The 20,016-nt window shown below is 41.7% G+C and overlaps 1 protein-coding gene across 1 annotated transcript in view; it reads left to right on the top strand.

Annotated features, from left to right (window-relative positions):
• The first annotated feature begins 1,531 nt into the window (after positions 1-1,531).
• Positions 1,532-20,016, top strand: part of LOC145351986 (NACHT, LRR and PYD domains-containing protein 3-like) — an 87,135-nt gene continuing 68,650 nt past the window's right edge. The window contains exons 1-2 of the mRNA XM_080201835.1: positions 1,532-1,772; positions 12,530-12,669. The gene's annotated coding sequence lies outside the window, so the exon portion shown is untranslated. The remainder of the gene's footprint in view (positions 1,773-12,529; positions 12,670-20,016) is intronic.

Here is a 20,016-nt window from a genome sequence, read left to right as displayed (position 1 = left end):
CCCCATTAAGCCAGTCCCACATCCAGCTGATCCAGCCCCATACTCGCACCTTACTGAGCCAGATCTACACTCATTGACCCAGATCCACACCGACTCCCGCGTTCAGTGAATCATTGACCTGGTAATTTGGCAATTATTCCATAATACGTTTCCATTACTCTTTTATGTTGTGCATTTTGGATCTTCATGACTTACCACATTTTTCTCATGTTCCTCTCATTCTTTTCATATCTCTGACCTCTACTGCTGACAGTTACCTTTCACCTGATTTTTCTGACTTGTTCTGTGAAAGTTCTTCCATTTTGAATCACTTTATTTTTGCTACTATTGTCTTTCTCTGTTCTAGAGGGACCAACACCAGTTTCTGTTTGGGGCAGAATATAAAAACACTGGTCAGATCACATCTGGAGTTCTGTACACAGTAATTGACACCTTATTTGAGGCGCAATGTAAATGCAGTAGAAGCATTCAAAGACTAATAAGACTAAAGACTAATATCAGGAAGAGACCTGATTTGTATCCACTGACTAAGAAGCAACTTGATTAAAATCATGAAGATCATGTCAAGGTGGAAGTGGAAAGAATGAATGGAATTTTTCTATGTCCATGCAGCGGGCAAGGGGGCAAATGGTAGGAGATTGTTTTACATTGGTTTGAAGCAATGGTGGGATCTCGCACTATTGCACACATCATGTGAGTGTAATACAGAAGAAGACCCAAACAGAACTACAGAATCCACCTCTTGTCCAAAGATCCATGAATCAGTGGGAAAATTACATGGATCCAGAACATGTCTGGATCAATGTGGTATGAAAAAGTCATTACGTATGCTAAAAAGGTTTGGGCAGCTCATGAAGATTCAAAGAGAAGATGGAAGCTTCCTGTGACCAGACCTTGGATGAGTGGGGCATCAACTATGTGGCTCTTCTCCATGAAGTAGCATCTAGAGATAGCCTGAGTGAAGGCGGTGCTCTGGGAATTATCAAGAAGAAATATTATTCCACCGCACCTCTATCACCCCTTTTCCCATCGACTCTCTTTGTGTCCATCATCCGTTTTTGGTGTGACCCTCTTTCACTTCTTTCCCATTTCTTCCCTTCCTCCTTTTCCTATATCATTCTTCAACTCCACAGATATTTCTCACTTTCCCATTTCAGATCAAATGTCCCTCCCTAAACCCTTAACTCGTTAAATATTTCAACTCCTCAGAAGCTGGCGGATCTAATGAATATTTCTAATATTTGCTGATGTTAATTTGGATAAATTACTGCCACTTGATGACACTTCCTTTCCTATTGGCTGGGAACGGGTGATTGACAGATGGTCTAACGAACCAGGGGAGGGAAAGCATTAGGACCCGCCCACATCTCTGGGCGGTCGCAGAGCGATTCGGGAGCGCGACGTTCGGCTGTTAAACGGCCCGAGCGCGAGCTGGAGCTCTGGCAACAAAGGTTCCAGCCGTATACTGCGCATGTGCACAATCCCGAGTGACATCAGGAAACAGTTGCGCTGCTTTTTGGGCATGCGCAGATTCAGCTCGCAATTTGTCTCAGTCGATATTTCCTGTTTTCGAATCTGCGTGTGAGATTGTCAGATGCAATATTCATCGTTATAATCCGAATAGATTCTTCACAGGAATGTTATACGGCTAAAAAATATATTATGTTATTAGAACAATGCTAGTCCAGAATATTAATTCGCAATTTGGAGTGAAATGGACGAGTTTCCGCCTCCAGCAAATCCTGTGAGGATGGAGCCAGTGAAACCAGACGGTGGGTAACCCTGTTTACTGCAAATGGTACATTGGCCTGGATTTGAGTATAGGCATAGCATATTTTATTTGAGGATAAGGGTTAGCACATTTAGCGCTGAAGTGAGGAGTTTTTTTTCACCCAGAAAATGGTGTATCTGTGAAATTCACTACCACAGAAAGTAGTTGAGACCAAACTGTTGTGTGATTGCAAGAAAATATTAGATATAGTTCTTGGAGCTAAAGGGATCAAGGGATATAGAAGAGGCAGATGGGATCAGGATATTGATTTTGATAATCAGCCATGATGCGAAGGGGATTGAATATAAAAGTAGGGAGGTCTTGCTGCAGCTGTATAGGGCATTGGTGAGGCCGCAGCTGGAGTACTGTGTGCAGTTTTGGGTGCCGCACCTGCACAAAGATATTTTGGCCTTGGAGGGAGTGCAGAGGAGGTTTATTAGGCTGATACCAGAGTTGAGGGGGTTGAGCTATGAGGAGAGGCTGAATAAACTAGGCTTGTACTCGTTGGAGTTTAGAAGAATGAGGGGAGATCTCATTGAGACATATAAGATGATGAATGGGATGGATAGGATAGAGGTGGAGAGACTCTTCCCGCTCAAAAAAGACAGTAGGACTAGGGGGCACAGCCTCAAGATAAAGGGGGGGCGTTTTAGAACGGAGTTGAGGAGGAACTTCTTCACTCAAAGGGTGGTGAATCTCTGGAATTCTCTACCCGTTGAAGTGGTGGAGGCTGCCTCGCTAAATATTTTCAAGAAGCGGGTTGATGGGTTTTTGATAAGAGAGGGGATTAAGGGTTATGGGGAGAGGGCCGGAAAGTGGAACTGAGCCACGACAGATCAGCCATGATCTTATTGAATGGCGGGGCAGGCTCGAAGGGCCAGATGGCCTACTCCTGCTCCTATTTCTTATGTTCTTAATGAATGATGGAGCAGGCTTGAAGGGCAGAATGGCCAACTTCTGCTTCTATTTTCTATGGTTTATGAAATTTGACAGTGTGTACCCAGGGAGGATGGGGCGAGTGAAACCGGACAGCGTGTAACCTGGGGAGGATGGAGCCAGTGAGATTGGACAGTTTGTATTATTTTCTTCAAAGGAGCATAACAAAAGTTTACTAGTTTTGCCTCTGGGAAAGTGGAACTGTCTTATGAAGAACGGTTTAGGGAAACTGGACTTATAGTATGTACAGTTTCAAACAATGGTAGGGAACTTATAGTAACCTAGAAAATACTTAAAGGGATGGACAGGGTAAATGGGGAATGATTCTTCCCCTAGTTGGGAGTCTAGAGCCAGGAGCATCATCTCACAGTAAGGGGAAAGCCACTTAAGACCGAGCAGGAGAAACCTTTTTACTCAGAAGGTTGTGAATCTTTGGAATTATCTGCCATAGATTTTTGTGGAAGCTCAGTTGTTAAGAATGCTTAAAGTTGAAGTTGACAGTTCCTGAAATTACCAGTGACATCAAGGGATATGGTGTGAAGAAAAATATATTAAAGTGGATGATCATCTCTGATCCTGTCGAATGATGGAGCAGGCTTGATGGGCTAAATAGTGTTCTTCTGTTCCTATGTGAGATTAAGTAAAATTACTTCACTCCAATCAAAGGATTGTGAATTTTAGTAATTCTCTGCCTGGGGAACTGTGAATTCTTCACTGCTGAATATGTTTAAGACTGGCTTGGACAATTTTAATCTCTTAAGAAATGAACTGTTTTGGCAAATAGGCAAGAAGGTGGACTTGAAACCTAAGATGAGTCATTGCTATATTGAATAGTGGAACAGGCTTGATGGGCATTAGTGCCTACTGATGCTCCTCTTTCTTGCAGACAGTGAGCACATAATCTACAATGACTGAGGACATTTTGTCAAATCACATCTGTCTTTCAAATGAGCAATTTAATCCAGGTCTGATTTATCTGTATAGGTACAAGGGAAGGATCACACTGCTCCATTAGAGGAAGTTCAGAGTGCATCTTCCAGTATCTTTACCCAAAGTACAGTGGTGTTGACAATGATTTCAGTAAATCTGCAATGTCAGGTCAGATGGTGTTTAAAAAACTGCTATATTGGAATCACAACCTCGTGGTTAGAAAAACTGACAGAATGTTCTGTGTTAATTATCCTCTTGAATGACCTCAGTTGGTTCTGACTTACATCTAAAAGATGGTGAACAATTCTGTTTAAACTGTCTGTCTATTTGACAGTCCAGGAGCTGGGAACATCTAAGGACAATTTTAATTCAATGTTTGTGTTAATAAAATAAGATTATAAAGTTGTTGTTGTTTCTGAACAGTATATGACATCAATGTATATTAGCAATGGTTTCATAAGGAATTTCTCAAATTGATAATGCCTGTTGCAGTAATAAAAACAGAAAATGCTGGAAAGATTTCGGAGTCCAAACGACTCATCTTCAGAGTTTCTTCAGATCTTTGAAAGCATCTTCAGGTACTTTAGGAACTTTTACCCCTGTTCCAGAGAAGTCGTATTGGACAAGCAACATATTCAGTCTTTTTTTAAATCTCCGCAGAAGCTGCCAGTGTTTTCCTGAGTTTGTCCGGCACCTCCTATGTTTGTTTTACATCTCCAGCATCTGCTTTTCTTTTGCATTAGAATAAATGCCTGTTCTTAAAGTTGATCCAGAATCAGGTAGGAGGCCTCTGAGGATACTGAGGGAAATAAAGGTGGAAATAGTGCAGACATTGATTTGATTTATTATTATCACATGTATTAACATACAGTGAAAAGTATTGTTTCTTGCGTATTATACAGACAAAACATATCGTTCATTGAAAAGGAAACAGAAGAGTGACCACAATCATCAAATTCTCCTTAGATCCAGGTGTAGTGCCAGAGAACTGGAGAATTGCAAATGTTGCACCTGTGTTGAAAAAGGGATGCATAAGCCCAGCAACTATAGGCTGATCAGTATGACTGTGGAATCACAATATATATCAACCTTTGAATGAGGGAATCAATGTACTAATTTCAAGTTTGTTGACCTAGGTGAAATTATGAGTGGTGAGGAGGAAGTTAAGAGGCTTCGAGGTGATTTAGCAATTTGAGTGAGATGCAATAAAATGAAGAAAAATGTGAAGTTATGCACTTGGGCGGGAAAACAGAATGGCAGGTTATTATTTTAAATAGTGATAGATTGAGAAATGTTGACGTACAAAGGGACCTGCGTATTCTAGCCCATCAATCTCTTAAAGCCATCATGCAGGTGCAGCAAACAGTTAAGACAACAAATTGTATGTTAGCCTTCATTCCAAAAGGACTTGAGTACAGGAGCAACAATATCTTATTGCAGCTTTACGGGGTCTTGGTGAGATCACACCTGGAGTACTTTGTGACAGTGACTACAGTTCAGAAGTACGTTGTTGAAGGAAATGTGTTTTGGGACCCTGGTAGTCACAGAAAAGCCCTGTCAAAATGCATGTCTTACTGTTTTTTTTAAACTTGTATTGGCCACTTCCGTTCTCCTTTTCTATCCTCACATCCCTTTTAATACTTGACCTTCTCAACTTTGTTGAATAGTTTCTAACTGTCTTACTTGCCCTTTTGGCTTCTTATCACCTCATCTACTGCCCCCTTTCTCTTCACAAACACGGCATGGAAAGCAGTTCATACAGATTAACTCGAATAATACTGGGCTCTTTTATGAGGAAAGATTGGACAGGTTAGGCTTGTATTCGATGAAGTTTAGAAGAGTAAAAGGTGAGATCCTGAGGTGTCTTTGGGTGAATGTGGAGAGGATGTTTCCTGTTGTGCAAAAATCTATTACTAAAGGATCATGGTTTTAAAAATAAGGGGTTGCCCAGTTAAAACTGAGATGAGGGGAATATTTTTTTCCTCTGAAGCTCCTGAGTCTTTGGAACTCTCTTACTGAAAAAGCAATGGAAGAAAAGACTTCAAATATTTTTTAAGGCAAATGAGGATAGATTCTTGCTAAACAAGAAGATGATGGATTTTTGGGGGTTGGCAGAAATCAAATTTGAGGTTGCTTTCAGATTTTCCACAATCTTATCATAGGATTCCCTACAGTATAGAAAGAAGCCATTCAGCCCATCGAGCCTGCATCGACCACGATGGATATGGGCCTACCCCCATATCCCGACATATTTATCCACTAATTCCTCTAACCTATGCATCTCAGGCCACTAAGGGCAATTTTAACATTGCCAGTCAACCTAATCCACGCATCTTTGGACTGTGGGAGGAAACTGGCGCACTCGGAGGAAACCCACACAGACACGAAGAGAATGTGCATACTCCACACAGACAGTGACGCAAGCTGGGAATTGAACCCAGGACCCTGGTGCTGTGAAGCAGCAGTGCTAACCACTGTGCTACCGTGCCGCCCTCTTATTGAATGATGACAGGCCCAAGAACACTACAGCACAGTACTGGGCCTTCGCCCCTCAATGCTGTGCTGAGCTATGTCCAATCCCAAGATCAAGCTATCCCACTCCCTATAATTCTGGTGTGTTCCATGTGTCTATCCAGTAACTGCTTGAAAATACCTAAAGTGTCCGACTCCCCTATCACAGCAGGCAGTCTATTCCATACCCCAAACCACTCTCTGGGTGAAGAATCTACCTCGGACATCCTTCCTATATCTCCCGCTGTGAACCTTATATTTATGTCCCCTAGTAACAGCTACATCTACCCGAGGAAATAGTCTATGCAAGTCCACTCTATCAATCCCTCTCATCATCTTATAAACTTATATTAAGTCGCCTCTCATCCTCCTCCACTCCAAAGAGAAAAGTCCCAGCTCCCTCAACTTTTCCGCATAAGACCTACCCTGCAAACCAGGCAGCATCCTGGTAATGTCAGAGCATTGCGTGCAGCTTTAGTCTTTTTACCGAAAAACGGTAGAGTGACTGCATAGAGGAAGTGCAGTGAAGGTTCACCAGACTGATAACCGGGATGGCAGGAGAGTCTTATGAGGAGAGATTGGATCAACCAGGGCTGTATTCACTGAATGTTAAAAGAATGAGAGTGGATCTATGAAATATGTAAAATTCTGACTGGGCTGGATGGACTGGATGCAGGGATGTTATTTGCTCTGGCTAGAGGCTCAAGAACAAGGGGTCACTGTCTCAGGATATGGGGTGGGCCAATTCGAACTAAGCTGAGGAGAGATTTCCTCACTTAGGGTGATGAACCTGTGGAATCCTGTACCATAGAATGCTTTTGAAGCCAAATCATTGAATATATTTAAGAAGGAAGTCAATAGATTTCTAGACTCTAAAGGCATCAAGGAGTAGGGAGGAAAGTGCTGGAGCATAGTGTTGAGATAGAGGATCAGGTATAGGTATAATCACTTCAATGGTGGTGCAGGCGTTAAGGGCCAAATTACCTGTTTCTGCTCTATTCTCTATCTTTTGTGGGAAAGGGGATTGTTTAAGGGAAGTCACCACGGATTCGTTAAAGAGAAATTATGGTTAATTAATTTAATTAGTTTTTTTATGAAGTAATAAAGTGGTTGACGTTGTGTACGTAGATTTGATAAAGACACTTGATAAAATGCCATTTAATAGACTTTGCAGCAAAATTAGCGTCCCTGAAATAAAAAGGAGAACTGTGCCACAAATTAGTAAAACAACGCGTGATATAGTCTTGCTTATGGAATCATACTTTACAAACAATATCCATCCCTGGGTATGTCCTGTCCCTCGGATGGGTGACTGATGGGGCATTCATGGCCAAGTTTTAAGTTTGTTCTGTGGACCCATCAGTCTACCCTTGAACATAAGTAAACTGATGGAAGAGGTCATCAACAGCATTATCAAGTTGTACTTGCTTAGCAATAACCTACTTACTGATGCTAAACCAGGGTTGCGCCAGGACCATTCAACTTCTGATCTCCTTAAATCTTTGGTTAAAAACTTGAACATAGAGCTGAGATCCTGGGGTGATAATTACTGCCCTTGACACCAAGGCAGCATTTGACCGAGTATGGTATCAAGGTACCTGAGCAAAACTGGAGTTGATGGGAATCGCTAGGAAAATCTCTGTTGTTTGGAGACACACCTGACACAAAGGAAGACCATTGTGTTTGGTGGAGGTCAGTCACCTCAGTTGCATGACGTCAGTGCAGGGAATTCCTCAGCGACACATCCTAGGCCCAACAATCTTCAGTTGCTTCAAAAATGACCTGCCTTCCATCATAAGGTTAGAAATGGGGATGTTCACTGACGATTGCACAATGCTCAGCACCATTCGCAATATCTCAGATACTGAAGCAGTTTTTTAGTCACTCATTGGGTGTGGGTGTCACTGGCTGGGCCAGATTTTTTGGCATCCTAACTAATGCTTTGCCAGCCATTTAAGAGGCAACCACATTACTGTCAATCTGGTGTTGCATCAGGCCAGATCAGTAAGTGCAGATTTCCATAGAAGATTACAGCTCAGAAGCAGGCCTTTTTGCCTGCCTTGTCTGTGCCGAACCATTTTTTTTGCCGAGCCCCACTGACCTGAACTTGGACCATATCTCTCCATACCCCTCTCATCCATGAACCCGTCCAAGTTTTTCTTAAATGTTAAAAGTGACCCTGCATTTACCACTTTATCTGGCAGCTCATTCCACATTCCCACCACTCTCTGCGTGAAGAAGCCCCGTCCTCCTCCTCCTCCTCCTCCCCTTTCTTCCCCCCCCCAATATTCCCTTTAAACTTTTCTCCTTTCACCCTTAACCCATGTCCTGTGTTTTTTTTTTCTCCCCTAGCCTCAGAGGAAAAAAGCCTGCTTGCATTCACTCTATTTATACCCAATAAAATCTTGTACACCTCTATCAAATCTCCCCTCATTCTTCTGCACTCCAGGGAATAATGTCTTAACCTTTCAATGTCTCTCTGTAACTCAGCTTCTCAAGTCCCGACAACATCCTTGTGAACGTTCTGTGCACTCTTTCAACCTTATTTACATCCTTCCTGTAACTAGGTGACCAAACCTGTACACAATACTCTAAATTCGGCCTCACCAATGCTTTATATAACCTTACCATAATACTCCAACTTTTAAAGGCCAGTGTACCAAAAGCACTCTTTACAACCCTATCTACCTGTGACATCACTTTTAGGGAATTCTGTACCTGTATGTCCAGATGCCTCTGTTCAACTGCACTCTTCAAAATCCTACCATTTACCCTGTATGTTCTACTTTGGATTGTCCTTCCAAAGTGCAATTCCTCACACTTGTCTGCGTTAAATTCCATTTGCCATTTTCAGCCCATTTTTCTAGTTGGTCCAAATCCCTCTGCAAGTTTTGAAAACCTTCCTCACTGTCCACTACACTTCCAATCTTTGTATCATCAGCAAATTTGCTGATCCAATTTACCACATTATCATCCAGATCATTGATATAGATGACAAACAACAATGGACCCAACACCAATCCCTGTGGCACTCCACTAGTCACAGGCCTCCACTCAGAGAAGCAATCCTCCACAACCACTCTCTGGCTTCTTCCATTGAGCCAGTGTCTAATTTCCTTCTTTAAGAAACATTAGTGAACTAGATAGGTTTTTTTAAACAACAATTAACAGTGGTTTCAGATTTATCATTGGACTATCATTCCAGATTTTTTTTTAATTGAATTCAAATTTCACCACCTGCCATGTTAAGATTTTAACCCCAGCCCCCACACCGTTGCTCTTGGCTTTTGGATTCCAAGTCCAGTTAAAATGCCACTGCACTATCACCTCCCTCTAAATGCAGCAATGTCAGACTTGGGCTGATAAGTGACAAGTAATATTTGTGCCACACAAGTGCCAGGAAATGACCAGTTCCTTCAAGCTAGAATCTTATCAGTCCTCCTTGAATTTCAGTGGCATTATCAAGATCTTGGGGTTACCATTGACCACAAATTGAACTGGACTAGCCACGTAAATACTGTGGCTACAAGAACAAGCAAGGAATCCTGCGGTGATTAACACAGTTTCTGATTCTTTTCAACCTTTCCACTATTTACAAGGCACAAGTCAGGATTACAATGGAATACTGTTCCCTTGCTTGGATGAGTGCCATTCTCGTAACACTTGAAGCTTGACACCGTTCAGGGAAAATATGTGTAGGCACCAATCAAAAAGATTCACTCCTTGCACCACTGATGCACAATAGCAGCAATGTATACTATTTCCAAGGTGCACTGCAAGAACTCACCAAGATTCCACAGACAGAACCTTTGAAATTCATAACCATCCAGAAGAACAAGGATAGCAGATACATGGAAACATTACTATCTACATGAGTCCCTCTAAGTCTCACCATCCTGACTTGGAAACTTATCACCATTCCTTCACTGTTGTTGGGTCAAAATCCTGGAATTCCCTCCCTGTAAGCACAGTGGGTGTACCTACACCACATGGACAAGTTAGCTCCCCATCACCTTCTCAAGGGCAAATTAGGGAAGGGCAATAAAAGCTGCTCTAGCCAGTGTTACCCATATCCTATGAATGAATTATGATCTTGATCTTGGTACACAGGGCAGAATTTCAAAGTTTGCAGATAGTATCAAACTTGGAAACGTTGTGAACTTTGAGAAGGACATTGAGAAGTTGATAGAATGCAGGAGCAGGTGAAGTTCAATGCAGAGAAATGTGAAGTGTTTCATTTTGGTGTGAAGTACACAGTGAGACAGTATAACGTAAAGGATAATTTTGAAGGATGTGGAAGAGTAGAGGGACCTGGCTGTTTATATGCATGTCATAGAAAGTGGAGGATAGTTTGAAAGTAGCTAATAAAGCATACACTATCTTCAGCTTTATTAATAGTGGCATGGAGTACAAGAGCAAAGATGGCATGTTGTACTTAAACAGGATGTGGAGATGTTGGCTTTGGAATGGCGTAAACACAGTAAGAAGTCTCATAACACCAGGTTAAAGTCCAACAGGTTTATTGGTAGCATAAGCCACTAGCTTTAGGAGCGCTGTTCCTTCATCAGGTGAGTGGGATTTCAGTTCACAAATAGGGCATATAATGATGGATGGCGTTCTCATGTGAGATGATGGCACCATGTCGATGATCCGGCATGTACGCGCGTGTTCCGCACACATGAGGACAGCCTCAACCAGAATATTGGGTTCACGTAACCCTCACGACTTGCCTGGGTTTGCAAAATCTCATTAAGTGTCCTGGCTGGAGACAATACGCATCTCTTTAAGCTGTGCTTAATGCTCTCTCCACTTACATTGTGCCTTTAAGACTCGCATTCCAACCGTTATTTTGTAAATTGAATTTGTATCTTTATATGCCCTGTTTGTGAACTGAAGTCACACTCACCTGATGAAGGAGCAACAATCTCAAAGCTAGTGGCTTGTCCTACTAAATAAATCTGTTGGACTTGAACCTGGTGTTGTGAGACTTCTTACTGAACTTAAACAGGACACTAGTTTGGCTCAAGTAGAGTATTGTATTGCATAATGTTCTGGATGGCACAGTTTAGAAAGATGTGAAGGCATTGGAGAGGAAACAGAAAAGATTCACATGAATGGTTTCAGGGATGAGAAACTTCAGTTACAAAAATTGTCAAGTTAGGACTATTTTCTTAGGGGGAAAAAGGTGAAGATATATTAGCCTTAGACTATGTGCAACTTGATTGATTACTGAGATGGGAGAACTGCATATGAGGGGAAATTGAGTCGAATGGGCCTATATTCAATTGATTCAGAAGAATGAGAATTGACCTAATTGAAACAAATAAAGTTGAGGAAATCTTGACTGGTTGATGTTAATGAGCTGTATCAGCTAGCTGAAGAGTGTAGAACTGGAGCTCCTGCTATCAGGTTAAGGGGTGGTTGATTTCGAGCTGAGAATAGAAGAAACTTTAATCGGAGGGTTGCAAATAATCAGAATCCTATACTTCAGAGAGCTGTTGATACTAAGTTGAGAGCTGTGTTCAGGAGGTTGCACCATAAGCTTGTCAGCAAAGTAAAGGTCCATAGGAACAAGAGCAACAAGTATATGCAATTGGCTGAGTGACCAGAGACATAAATAATCATGAGAGCTATTTTTTTCAGACTGAAGGTTCACCAGAGATGAATATTAGAACCACTGCACTATCTTGGACTTGAGAAAACAGAGCACATTTTCAAAAATAGCAGATGACCCAAAACTTGGAATTACTGTAAAGGAAATAAAGGTAGACCTCAAGATGATTTGGACAGGTTAGTCGGTGGACAGACAGGGAGTAATGTCATTTAATGCAGAGAAGTGCAATATGATGCATTTTGATGAGACCGAGGAGAGACATTATTAAAAAAAAAGTATATTGATCCAAAGTAAGTGCAGGGATGAGAGGCATATTGAATATCTGCTGAAGGTGACGTGTCAAGTTGAGAGAATTGTTAAGAAAGCACACAACCCATATTTGAGAGTGTGGGAGAGACTCGATCAACTGCTCTTGTGACTTGCAGAAAGGCACAGAGTACTATAAACCAAGTCTTGAAACTGGACAGTATGTGAAAAGAAGGTATTGTATTGCTGGGAATAGTTCGGTAATTTTGATGCAAATTCAGCCCTTCCGAATAAACAGTTATCAGTTACACTAGGAACCTTGAACTAAACTAACTAGTAATTTGGAAAATGGGATTGAGTTTGTTGAGAATTGAGTGTTTTTTTTTGGGAGAGAATAAGCACAAGACAATGGGGCAAAAGGAAGGAAACAGCAGTGAATAAATGGACAGAAGGGATGTGTTTGTTATGTGGGCCTGTAATTTACTTTGAATATTTGTCTCCTTTTTTAACCATGTTATTAGAGCTAACAATAAATGATGGAGTGTTGGGAATGGACACAGCTGGGATTGTGAACTGGGGAACAACAGCAGATGAGCCAGCTCAGGATTATGAGAGCCTCAATATGATCCAAAGAGTTTCCATAGATTGACTGTGGAGAAAGGTAAGAGAAATCTAACTTACTCTGATAAACACTGGTCCTGTAGACAGTACACTGAGGTTACAAGTAAGGCAGGAAATATTAAGACTCAGACTGGTAGAGTCTGACCACTGAGCTGTGTGATGGAATGTGAAATTGGATCAGTTCTGTCTTAAATCACAGTCACAAATGGATACACAAAGTGTGCACTTTGAAGTAACATAATTGATTGATTCCAATCTAGGCAGAGCTAATTAACTGACATGTGTCTTTATTATGTGTATCTGAACTCTCACTGACCTCATCAGATCTCAGTATTATAATATTCTGAAATGTGATGACACATCGAGTGGGGATTAAACTGAGAAACTATTCTTGTGAATTCACTGAACATGATGCAGAGGTGAACCTCAAAGATCTGCACTGCCTCTGACCAGCAGCTATAGAATCGTGGAATAGAAGAGGGCTATTTGCCAGCTTTATGTGCGTTGGTCCTCTGAAGGGGCAACTGGCCTTGTGCCACTCTCCTGGCTCTTAGCTATGGGGTGTTGTCAGATAGTGAACATTGAACGCAGGCTTATTACCTATCAACATCCTAATTTTTAAAACTGGAGACTGTGAAATGCATTAAACACTTAGTGTTTTCTTCCTGTTTTATCAGTCACAGTGATATTTCATTAGTCACAGTTACACACTGTTCTCCCTTCCAGGATCATCGTAAAATTCCAAGTTAAGCCGTTTTCATTTTATTGAAAAGTTGTTTTACCTTATCTCTTTCATCCTCACCTCCAATAGTGAAATGCATGGAATCCATGGTGTCTTAGTTGCTTGGATTCAGAATTGGCTTGCCTGTAGAAGTCAGAGAATGGTGGTGGAAGAGTGTTTTTCTGGCTGGAGGTCTGTGAATAGTGGTGTTCTACAGGGATCCATGCTAGGACATGTGCTGTTTGTAATATTTTGCAGGTGACAAAAAGTAGATGGAGTTGTGGATAGTGTAGAACCTTGTCAAACAATACAGTGGATTAGCTGTATATATGGGTGGAGAAATGGCAGATGGAGTTTAATCTGGGCAAGTGTGAGGTGTTGTGCTTTGGGAGATCAAATGTCAAAGCTAAATATACAGTTAAAGGCAACACCCTGAACAGCATTAATATGCAGAGGGACATGAAGTTCAAATGCATAGCTCTCTGAAAGTGGCCACACAAGTAGATAAGGTGATAAAGAAGACACAGGGCATGCTTGTCTTTCTTGATCGGGTTACTGATTACAAGAGTCAGATGCCACTTTGTAGCTTTATAAAACTTTGGTTAGGTTGCACTTTGTGTTGTGTTCAATTCTGGTCATTGCATTACAGGAAGAATGTGGAGGTTTTGGACAGGGTGCAGAAGAGGTTTACCAGTATGAGCTATAAGAAGAAGTTAGATAAACTAGGGTTGTTTTCTCACGAGTGGCAGAGCCTGAGCGGAGACCTGATAGAAGTCTGCAAGATTATGAGAAGCATAGGTATGGTGGACAGTCAGAACCTTTTTCCCAGAATTTAAATGTCTAATACTAACGGGGGCATGCACTTAAGGGGAAAAGTTCAAAGGAACTGTGAGGGACAAGTTTTTTTTTTACAGAGTGTGTAGGTTTCTGGAACATGCTGCTAGGTGTGGCGGTCGAGGCAGATATGATGAGGATGTTTAAATAGCTTTTTGATAGGCACATGAATATGCAAGGAATAGAGGGATATGGACCAAGGTCAGGCAGAAAGATTAGTTTAATTTGTTGCCATGTTTGGCACAACAGTGTGGGCCGAACATTCTGTTCTTGTGTTTTACTATTCTTGTTAAGAAGTGTAAGGTATAAATGGATTCCTTTGTCACTGATAACACCATCCAATCAGCTATTTTACTGCATGTGTCTCTTCCCCTTTCTCATGTTTTTCTCCTATCTCTTCTCATGTCCAGTCCAAGGCTGGAATTTTTCTCCTGTGGAGAGGTTTATCCTTGGTAGAGATGGATGGGACCGGAAGTTTATGCCAAAGCAGGAGAGGTTGCCAAATCCTGCCCTGAGATCCCCTTTCCATGAGACACACTTCCTGAACATTTGGCCATCATCCCACTGAACTGCTGACCAACCAATTCCATAACCTCCCCTGCCACACCCACCCAGATGCCTTCCCAAATCCTTCTATTAGTTGATGATATTGACACATATTTCTCTCAAGTGCTGTCGCTGTCTTCTTTAAATTTGTTCTCCATGTATTTTCTAACCTCTGTGAACTTCAACTAAAATTTTCATGTTTTAACTCAGTAATAACCCTCTCTGATCACTGACCTACATTGATTGCTGGTGATTACCAATCGTTGTCTCCCTGCAAACTGTCTGAGGGTGAACCAGACTGCTCATAACTTTGGTTTCACACCCTGACCCTGAGATAGCCTTCCAGCCACACAACTAACTGCACCATCATTCATGGATTTCTACGTCAGTAACATCACCTGACTCCTACCTCAGTTCAACTGTTGACACCCTAATCCTTGTCATTGCTGTGTCAAGACCAGAATGTTCTAACACAGTCCTGCTCTGCCTCTTAACCTTCTACCATTTATAAAGTTAACATTCTCCAAAACTTTGCTATCCATCATAAGTTGTTACCACATCTCATTTACCCAACATTACTTTGCTTAATGACCTACCTGGCTTCCATTTTTGTCATCGTCATACAGCACAGAAAATGGCCCTGCAGTCCATCATGTCCATGCTGACCATCATATATCAATCTATACTAATTCCATGTACCAGCACTTGGTCCATAGCCTATTATGCCTTGGCAATTTAAATGCTTGTCAAATACTACTAAAACAGTACCTGCCTCCACCCCACCTCTCTCTCAGGCAGTATGTTCCAATTTCCACCAGATCTGAGTGATTTTCTTTTACCTCAGATCCTCTCTAAATCACTTATTCCTGACTGGTTTTAGACACCTCTGCCATGGGGAAAAGTTTCTTATGGTATCCCCTACCTGTGACTCTTATAATTTTGTATACCTCTATCAGATTCCCTTTCAACCTCCTCGGCTCTAGAGAAAACAAACCCAGCCTATCCAGTCTCTCCACATTGTTTCCATCCCAGGCAACATCCTGATGATTCTCCTTGGCAGCTTGTCCAGTGCAATCATGTTCTTCTGATCGTTTGGTGACCAGAACGGCACACAATATTCCGTCTGTGGTCCAATTAATGTTTCATAATGGACACTTATAAAATTCTAACAGGACTAGGCAGGGTAGATGCAGGAAGGATGTTCTCGATGGTTCTGAGCTCTCTCACCAAGGGTCACGATCTGAGGATTTGGGGTAGACCATTTAGGGTGGGGAGGAGACATTTCTTCACCCAAAGAGTGGTAAGCCTGTGGAATTCATTACCACAGGAAGTAGTTGATGCCAAAACATTGAATGTATTCAAGAGGTGGCTAGATTTAGCACTTGGGGTGAATGGGATCAAAGGTTATGGGGAGAAAGGATTAGACAATTGAGTTCAACGATCAGCCTTGATCATGATGAATGGTAGAGCCAAAGGGCCTGCTCCTATTTTATATGTTTCAATGTTTGTACCAAGACCTCCCTGCCCCTATATTCTGTGCCCTGGTTAATCATACATTAATAGAAACATAAAAATCCTACAATGCAGAAAGAGCCAATTTGGTTCAACGAGCCTGCAGTAACAACAATCCCACCCAGGCCGTATCTCCATAACCCCACCTATTTGCCCTGCTAATCTCCCTGACACTTGGGGACAACTGAGCATGTCCAATCAACCTAACCCACACATCTTGGACTGTAGGAGGAACCCTGCGCAGACATGGGGAGAATGTGCAACTGCACAGACGGTTACCTGAGGTAAGAATTAACCCGGGCCCCTTGCACTGCGAGGCAGCAGTGCTAGCCAGTGTGTCGCCATGAAAGCAAGCATCCTGTATGCCTTCTTCACCATACTATCTACCTGTGTGGCCACCTTTAGAGACCTGTGGACTTGTACATCGAGGCCCTTTGTTTCTCAACACACCCGAGGAACCAACTGTTCATGTATATCCTCTCCTAAATAGACCACCTAAAATGCATCACCTCATACTTATCAAGATTAAATTCCATCTGCCATTGCTCTGCCTAACTTACAAGCTGACATGTATCAGTCTGAAGCTGAAAACTATCCTCTATGAGTACATAAGCGAGGGGAGACGATAGCCTAGTGATATTATCATTTGACTGTTAATCCAGTTACTCAGCTAACATCCAGGGGACCCAGATTCGAATTTCACCATGACAGATGGTTGAATTTGAATTCAATACAAAATAAAATCTAGAATTAAGAATATTGAGATGACCTTGAAGCTATTGTCGATTGTAGGAAAAACCTGTCTAGTTTACTAACGTCCTTTAGAGAAGGAAATCTGCTGTCCTTACCTGGTCTGGCTTACATGTGACTCCAGAGTCACAGTAATGTGGTTGACTCTCAATTGCCCTCCAAAGGCAACTAGGGATGGGCAATAAATGCTGGCCCCAGAGACACCCATGTCCCATGAATGAATAAAACAAAACACCAATTTTTGTATCATCTGCAAGTTACCTTCTACATCCACATCCAAGCTGTTAATGTATATAACAAGCAGCAAGGTTCCCAGCACTGATCGATCCCCATGGTCACAGGCTTCCAGTCATGAAAGGAACCTTCCACTATCACCTCTTGCCTCCTATTAACAAGCGAATTTTGGATCGAATTTGCGAGCTTGCTTGGATCCATGAGCTTTAACCTTTTGGATCAGTCTTCCGTGTGGGATTTTTTTTGTGACACTTCGATTTTAAAACGTTGATCTACATTTTAAGATCTATTCGCAGCCTTGGTCCTCCTGTGCAGCTAATCTCCTTTAGCTCTACAACCCTCCAAGATAGAATCATTGTTGCCATAGATTCATAATTATTGTAGAATCATAGAATGGTGTTTGCACAGAAGGAGGCCATTCATGCCACATGTTTGTGTCGGTTCCCTGTAAAAGCAACCTAGCCATTCTCGCCTTTTCCCCAGAGCACTGCAAACTTCTTTTTAGGGATTTCTCCAATTTCCTATGAAAGCCACAAATCAATCTGTGTCCCCCAAACTTTCAAAGGTATGTTCTATACCCCACCAATTAAGGTGTAAGGTCTTTCTGCAGCTTTCTTATCCCTGGAACCATTTTTCCATATTCCGTTTAATGCTTTCACATCATTCCCAAAGTGTATGCCCAGAATTGGCCACAATACTTCAGTTCAAATTGCTTTATGAAAGCCTATCCTTGCTTTTGGATTCTTTTTCTCTGTTTTTCTCTCTTTTTTTTACCCTCACAATCCCATATGCTTCCCTAACTGCTTTCTCAACTTGCCCCATGACCTTCAATGATTTGTGCATCAATTGGAGAGTTGTTGCCCATCACAAAGAACGCCGTTTGGACAATCATGTTTGCACCAGCTCTCCATGAGCAATTTTCTTGGTGCCATTCTGCCATCTTTTCCCTGGAACTCTGCATATTATTTATTCTCAAAAAAACAGTGTAATTCCCTTTGGAATGCTTCAATTGAATGTGTCTGCACCACACTTCCAGACACTGCATTTCACATCTTAACCACTTAATAAGTGGAAAAGTTTCACCATCCCATTTTTGCTTAGTTTGATTATTTTAAATCTGTGCCCTCTTGTTTGCAATCCGTTCACAAGTGGGAACAGGTCCGACATGATTTTGAATACCTCCACCAAACTGTCTTGAGCCTTTCCTCCAAGGAAAAATAGGTCTTATTTTTCCAATCTCTTTTCACTACTGAAGTTCCTCATCTTCAGAACCATTCTCATAATCTTTTCTGCACTCTCTTATGCCTTCACATCCTTCCTAGTATGGTGATCAAGTATGGACGTAATACTTCAGCTGAGGCCAAACTGGTGACTTATACAAATGCATCACAACCTCCTGCTCTTATACTTAATGCCCATATTAATAAAACCTAGGATACTGTACGCTTTATTAAAAGTGCTGTCAACTTTCCTGTGCTACCTTCAGTGATTTATACATTTAACACTGAGGCCCTTATGCTTCTCCACCCCCTTAAAATTGTATGCTTTGTTTTACCTTGACTTCCTATGCTTTTCTGAGCAAAATGAATCACTTGGAGTCACAGAGGTTTACAGCATGTAAATGGGCCCTTCGACCCAACTTGTCAATGCCATCCTTTTTATTTTAACCCAAAGCTAGCCCCAATTGCTTGTGTTTGGCTTATATCCCTCTATACCCATCTTACTCATGTAATCGTCTAATGCTTTTTAACAGACAAAATTGTACCCGTCTCTACTACTATCTCTGGCAGTTTGTTGCAAACATCACCATCCTATGTGTGAAAAAGTTGCCTCTCTGGACCCTTTGGTATCATTCCCCTCCCACCTTAAACCTATGCCCTCTAGTTTTAGACTGCCCTACCTTTGGGAGAAGATATTGATTTATCTAGCTGATTTATGCCCCTCATTATTTTATAGACCTCTATAAAATCTCCCCTAAAGCTCTTAGGTTCCAAAGAGAAAAGTACCAGTCTCTCCTTTATAACTCAAACCGTCAAGTTCTGGTAGCATCCTAGTGAATCTTTTCTGCACTATTTTTAGTTTAATAATATCCTTTCTATAATAGGATGACCAGAACTGTGCGCAATATTCCAAGTGTGGCCTTAGCAATGTCTTGTACAACTTCAACAAGATGTCCCAACTCCTGTATTTAATGTTCTGACCAGTGAAACCAAGCATGTCAAATGTCACCTTCACGACTCTGTCCATCTGTGACTCCACTTTCAAGAAGCTATGAACCTGCACCCCTAAATGTCTTTGTTCTGTAACTCTCCCCAACATCCTAACGTTGAATGAATAAGTTCTGCCTTGGATCAATTGACCAAAATGGACCACCTCGCATTTACCTAAATCAAACTCCATCTGCCATTTGTCAGCCCATTGGCCCAATTGATCAAGATCCTGTTACAATCCTAGATAACCTTCTTCACTGTCTAGTATGCCACCAATCATTAATATAAATGACACATAACAGTGGACCCAACACCGATCCCTGAGGCACACCACTGGTCACAGGTCTCCCGTTTAACAATCACCCTCTGTCTCTGTCATCAAGCCAATTTTGTATCCATTTATCTATCTCACCCTGCATCCTGTGAGATTTAACCATATGCAACAACCCACATGTGGTACCTTGTCACTTCATCTGGAACACTGTTGTGGAGATGAGTGGGACCCAATGGATTTCACTGGATAGCTGCCTGTGTCACACCTGATGTGGAAAGTCAATTGTAGCACTTAGGAAATGCTCGA

This window comes from Carcharhinus amblyrhynchos, chromosome 13 (assembly GCF_965287045.1).
Source record: "Carcharhinus amblyrhynchos chromosome 13, sCarAmb.v2.hapA, whole genome shotgun sequence".
NCBI lineage: Eukaryota > Metazoa > Chordata > Chondrichthyes > Carcharhiniformes > Carcharhinidae > Carcharhinus > Carcharhinus amblyrhynchos.
This window is presented reverse-complemented; position numbering and strand designations above follow the sequence as displayed.